Below are 6,908 nucleotides of genomic sequence, written 5' to 3'. Positions count from 1 at the left end.
GTGAATAGGAAAAAGGAACAAGGAGGAGGGGTAGCCACCAGCCTGTTCCTGAGTCACACTCCATCTCCAGAAGGAGAGATATGGAGACAGAGGCGGCAAACAAGCCAGTCCGTTCCGGGACTCCAGTATTCTGGTCAGTTGGGACACTGACGCCACTTCTGATCCTGTTCCTGAGCAGGTCTGCTTCTCTTCCACCCAGGTGTATGTAAGTCCCTCCGCCGATGCTACTGTTGTGTGCGAGCACGCGCAGAGCACCGTGTCTAGGTTGCAGACACAACACCCACATGCTTTAATCCTCATCTCGGGGGACTTTAACCATGCCTCCCTCCCCTTCTCATTAACTTCAAACATTAGGTTAATTGCCGCACAAGGGACAATAAAACTCTTGACCTACTGTATGCAAATGCCAGAAATGCATACACCTTCGCCCCCCGCCCCCCTCTAGGTCGCTCTGACCACAAACTTGTCCACCTGATTCCTGTGTATACTCCAGTGGTGAAAAAAGGTGTCACCACAAGTCAGGGTAGTAAAGGTATGGACAGAGGAGGCCATTGAGCAGCTGAGGGACTGTTTTCACACCACAGACTGGGACATCCTCTGCAGTCCTCATGGAGAGGACATAGATAGCCTCACACACTGTGTTTCGGATTACGTAAACTTCTGTGTGGAAAATACCGTACCATCCAGGAAAGTACGGTGTTTTCCTAACAACAAGCCATGGGTGAGCCCCGAGTTAAAAGTACTGCTAAATGAGAAGAAGAGGGCTTTCCTTTCAGGGGACTTTTGATTTGTTGTTGAATTAGAGAACAATGACTTGTGTGCTTTGGAGAATCAAACAGATGGAAGCTTGTGCCAAGGCTGAGGATCAGAAATACTGTAAGTTTAGACACAGTGGTATCAAATTTAATGTTCAGATGTCTGCAGTTTGATATTTCTGCTGCAGTTATCTGTCTTTAAAGGTACAGTGGGTAAGAATTATGAGTTACTAGCAGATATTGGCTATAAATTCATAATTATGTTTTCATTATTGTAAATAAAAATCATATTTTCTTTAGCTAAGAATGAGTCTTTTGTATCTACACAGGCCAGACCTTGCCCCTCCTCCCACTGCCATGGTGGGTTCTCAACAGCCCACAGCTTCTGAGCAGTCACTGCCCACCCGTCCCCTCAGCCTCACGGTGGACCAGGTCAGGAGGGAGTTAAGGAGGATTAAGGCCAAGAAGGCCATAGGCCCTGACCACATCAGCCCCAGGGTCCTCAGGGAGTGTGCAGACCAGCTCAGTGAAGTGGTCCTGCACATGTTTAATCTGAGTCCTAGTCTGGAGAGAGTTCCGGTTCTGTGGGAGACATCCTGTGTTGTCCCAGTTCCTAAAATAACTCATCCCAAGGAGCCAAACCATTACAGACCCGTTGCCCTGACCTCCCGCCTGATGAAGACCATGGAGAGGATTGTCCTCGGCCACCTCCGTGCCCAAGTGAGCTCAACCCGTTGCAGTTTGCATATCAACCTGTCATCGGGGTACATGACGCTATTACAGTGGGGCAAATAAGTATTTGATACACGGCCAATTTTTCAAGTTTTCCCAATTACAGAGAATGGACAGATCTGTAATTTTCACCGTAGGTACACCTCAACTGTGAGAGACAGAATCTACAAAAAAATTTCAGGAAATCACCGTTAGATTTTTAAATAATTTATTTCCATTTTATTGCATGAAATAAGTATTTGATACCATGTTGCCACCCTCAAATTCAGCGATTTCCTTGATGGCCGAGTCCCCACAGTGTCAGCGTGTTAACAGGTTTCAAGCTCAACAATGTAATACAAAGGCACGCCTGCACACACACACACACACATACATACATACATACATAGATGTGTGTGTGTGAGCTATAAAAAAACAAAAAGGACAGTGACAGACAAAGAGAGCAGAGCAACTTTTAAAGAGAAACCTGTGTTTCAGCCATAAGGATCTCTGAGCAACTACTCAAAAATACCTATAGCAGGGCAATGTACAGTATTTGAGAGAGATCAGGAACAAGATATTACACATGAGCCTATTTACAATGCATTTCACACCCAGGAGCTGAATATTGCACCACAGTAGATTATTGCATAGTCCCTCATAATTTCACCTATCTTATCACTGAAGTAATGTGTTGTACAGTCTGATTGCTGTGGGGAGGAATGACCTGCGGTAGCATTCTTTCTTACACTGGGGATATAACAGTCTTGTGCTAAAAGAACTGTTCAGAACCACCACTGTGTTGTGCAGGGGAGGGGAGGGGTTATGCATGATGGATGTTAGTTTTACCAGCATCCTTCTGTCCGCCACCTCCTCAATGGAATCCAGAGAGCAGTCCAGAACAGAACCAGCACTCTTAACCAGCTTGTTGAATCTCCTTCTGTCCCTGACCGTGCTACCTCCTGCCCAACCCACAACAGCATAAAAAACTGCAGATGCCACCACAGAATCATAAAATGTCTGAAGGAGTGCCCCCTGCACACCAAAGGACCTCAGTCTCCTCAACAAGTGGAGGCGGCTCTGGCCCTTCCTGTATAGGGCATCTGTTTTGTTGCTCCAATCCAGCTTATTGTTGAGGTGGACACCCAGGTATTTAAAGGTGTCCACAATCTCAATATCTGAGCCCTGCAAGCTGTGGGATTAATTGTGTGAATAATATTCGATTGTTCTTGATTTCCTGGTTGTTTAGTCTCTACTGCTGTTCCTGATTCTCTCCAGTGCTGCTCTGCCCTGTTTTTAGGTGCCTTTGATTTGCTTATTTGTGCTGTGTAAAATGTAACGTTCTGATGACGCTACTTGTGTGTATCGGTCCTAATGCTTTGTTGACCTTATGTAACTGTTTATTTTAAGACTAAGTGTTCTTTGTTGCGCGCGCAGAGAGGCAGCAAGTTACAGCAGCTGTGTCCTCGTTGTGTTCTTTTCCATGTTTTTATGAGGTTCTGCTCTTATGTGTCTGTTCATATGGTGTTATGTTGGCTGTTCTCTGTTGCTGCTGTAACACAGAAATTTCCTTTTCCCGAGTGGGTCGGCTGGGATGCCTACACCACCTCTGATCCTGGTCCCAAGTGGGTCAGCAAGGGTGCTGACGCCGCCTCTGTTCTTGAACCTGAGTGGGTCAACTGGGACGCTCCTGCTGCCTCTGATCCCGTTCTCGAGTGGGTCAGTGGTGGTGCTGACACCGTCTCTGCTCCAGCTACCAAGCAGATCGGCTGGGACATAGCCGTCGCCTCTGTTTCAGTCTCTGAGCAAGTTGCCTGGGACGTGGACGACACCTCGCTGCCTGTTCCTGAGTGGGTTGGCTGGGACACTGATGCTGCTTCTGTCCCGGTTCCCAAGCGGGTTTGCTTGGATGCTGACACGAATCTGTTCCAGTTCACGAGTGGGTTGACCGGGATGCTAACGCCACCTCTGTCCCTGTTCTTGAGCTCATCAGTGAAGTGACTGACGTCACTCTGGATCTTGTCCACAAGTGAGACTGTTGCCTCAAAGCCTCTTCTGCTCGGGTCTCTGGTTCCAAGCTCATTCTCCTGGGCAGACTCCTCAGCTTCCTGTCTAGTCCAGAGGTTGTCCACCAGAAGCCCGCCCCCGATTTTTTGCCTGCTCCTGAGGACGTCCGCCTGCATGGCTCTGTCAGCCTCCTGTCTGGTCCTGAGGGTCTCTGCCCGAATGGCTTCGCCAGCCTCCTGCCTGAACCAGAGGTCATTAGCCAGAGTGGGCTCTTCAGGTTCCTGTCTGGTTGTGGGGTCGTCCACCTGAGTGGTCTCTTCAGTTTTCCTGTCGGGCCTCAGGATCTTCTGTGCCAAGGGGCCTTCGTGTTCTGGATCCCAAGGTTCCCATCCAGTGTTGTTTAGTGCTGCTGGAGTCTGAGCTGTCCTTTATTTGGATTTGTCGTCCAGACCCTGCCTGTTCTCCTGGGACATCCCATGAGTCAGTGGTCCCCAACTGGGTAGCTGGCATGGGATCGCGTCTTCATGGCTCAGGCCATGGAGGGCTGTGTAAGTGCGAGCCGATAAAAAGCTGCCTTAGAGCAGAAGAAGAGGGAGAGAGGATGACAATGCTACTGTGACAGGGAGAGTATACTTTGTGGGGGGACGTTGATCCAGCTGACTGGGGGGACGCTGAATTAAGACTGACTGGACCTCATGACAACAACTGACCGACTGGACCTTGTAACCAGGACTGACTGACGCTTTTGACAATCTTCTTATTTAATGCTTTATCTATCACATTGCTGGAAGAGAGTCTCTGTTCTCTGTTTCAATAACTGCAAGATTATCTGTTTAAATATTACTCTATTCAGAATAATTGTAATATTAAATGATCATTTAAATTGGGATGGTTTGTCTGAATTAATTTAGTCGGCATCACACTTTAGCCACGACAAAACGATTCCAGTAGAGCATCAAATTCCCTTGCAAGCTGGTCAGAGGGGCAGTTCACATGAATATTGAAGTCTCCACAAATCAGGAAACAGTCAAACTGGGAAACGGACGTTGTCAGAAATTCCCCAAAATCCTTAATAAAATCTTTCACTTTGGGCAGGCGGTAAATGACCGCACATAGTATCGGACAATGCTGAGATAAGACAAAGAGCTGTAACTCAAAACTGGCATATGTTATCGTGGGGAGAAGGCGACATTTTAGCGTCGGCTTGAAAATCAACGCCAGGCCACCCCCTCTCCTCGTGAGACGTGGATTACTAAAAAAATAAATACTCAGCCAGCAAAAGTTCGGAAAAGAGGCTATATTCCCCTTGTTTCAGCCAGGTCTCCGTAATAAAAAACATGTCCAGTTTATGGGAAGAGATCAAATCATTAAGGATGAAAGTCTTGTTACTAAGCGACCTTGCGTTGAATAAAGCAATATGAAGTGGGCTAGACTTCTTCTGGATAGAGTCAGCCCAAGTTACTGGGCGCAGGTTGGCCCAGAAACAATGTCGATGCCGCCTCTTCACCTGCCGGCAGCGGGGACGAGGGGGCTCGGGATCTGGGCCGACCGGTCGAAGAAAGCCATAGCTCTGTGCTGCACTCCAGCCTGGGACCCAGAGGCCGTGCTCCCAGACGCGATCCATGAGCAGCGATGTCTTCAGGATGGACTTCAGCCTGACGTGCAACCCAGCTTTTTTGCCTCATCGCTTTCGACAAGGCCTGCTCGGGTGGGGGCCCTCGGTGCGTCGAAGGAAAAAAGGTATAGATGCCAAAGGGGGTGGTAGTCGCTTGGACTGGTAACTCTGAAAAATATTGTGGCGACTAATTGTCGACCTACCTATTTCTAAGAGGGACAGGCGATCATAAACCACAGCAGGTATCTTAGAAATCGCAAAATAGCAAACAGTCAGGAGGAGCAGACGGCCGGCCAAACACAGCGGCGCCATCTTGCATATTCACATGCAATGAAAATGGATACCTTAATTTCCGGACTATTGAGCGCACCTGAATATAAGCCGCACCCACAAAATGTAAAATGAAAAAATATTTTATACATAGCTGCAGTTGTCCACGTTGTAACATGAGATATTTCGACAGCCAGATCGATCGCCTTTAACTTGAAAGCTGCATCATATGCGCTTCGTCTTGTTTTTTCCATGATGAGGGTGTGTGCATGAAGCGAAAAAGTAGCAGCTTATAGTCCGGAAATTACGGTAAGTATGTAATAAATAGGTCCTATTTTTATGTGGGTATTTCACCAGTGTTTTTACTTTTGTACGTAGCTACTGATCTCATTTTGTTCTTGTGAATGTGTTGAGTAATAATGCAATTTAGTTTATTGTGTCATATGCATATCATATTAAATTTGTTTCTTAAATAACACTAATTATAAGTGCAGCCAGGGTCTCACAGCATACTTTCTGTTGTGTGAACTTGATGTCCAAAATCTCAAGAAATTAATCTTTATCTAAAATACTTTTTAACAAGCTAGCAATTCTTCTGCTCTGTAACTAGAAATATGTGTCTTTTTCCTCTCATGAGTATAATCGTTGTTATCAGTCCCCTTCAAAGGGGACCCTCGGGCTGAACGGAAAATACAAGAATGCTACGCGAGTTGTGATAGCCGACCCCCAACAATGTATACATCAAAATGTTCAGCGAAACCTCGGCTACAACGTCATATAAACCATATTTCCACACAATAAACACAGCAAAAGCAATAAAGCACAATAAAGCAACATCTCAGGTCCACTAGGGGGCGGTCTGCCAGGATTACGATTCATATTTTGTAATATTCTACTGACTATAATCCATCAAAACACCGCTAAAACACCACGGCTCAAAACAAAGCCCACACTTCACAGATTCCATAAATGCATCGGTAAAAACGCTACGTAAAAGCGTTACAGAGATACAAGCCAACAAACTTCAACAACAGACATCGATTCGCGAAAAGTACAGCGAAATTTCTCATCTTACCTTTGATGTTTTTATGCAGAAAAATACGTTTTTCCGACGCAAACGCTGCATTTCCTGGAGCGATTCCCTCTGGATTGCTGATGCTCTTCAAGAACCTGGACAATGATACGGATGACTCCTCTTTTCTATTGGATCCAGCCGACACGTTCATAGGGAAAACATGTTTCACTACTATAAGAAAGAAGAACAATTGAGCTATTCAGACTATTTTTCAACAGGATGTAGTGTCTATGCCATATATTATATCATACTGGAATATTTTGGTTCCGGACATTTGCTGGGATAAAGTATGGTTATTGCCTTTTAAATATATGATCAGTAATAAAATAAGAGAGGTCTCCTTTAAGTTAATTCACAGATTTTACCCATCTGCTCATTATCTTACAAGATTTAATATGTCTATTAATACATCGTGTGTTTTCTGTAATTCCTCAGAAGAAACTACTGTTCATTTATTTTGGGATTGTCCATTTTG

Source organism: Monopterus albus, unplaced genomic scaffold (assembly GCF_001952655.1).
Source record: "Monopterus albus unplaced genomic scaffold, M_albus_1.0 scaffold31.1, whole genome shotgun sequence".
Taxonomy (NCBI): Eukaryota; Metazoa; Chordata; class Actinopteri; order Synbranchiformes; family Synbranchidae; genus Monopterus; species Monopterus albus.
Note: the sequence above shows the minus strand (reverse complement) of the source record.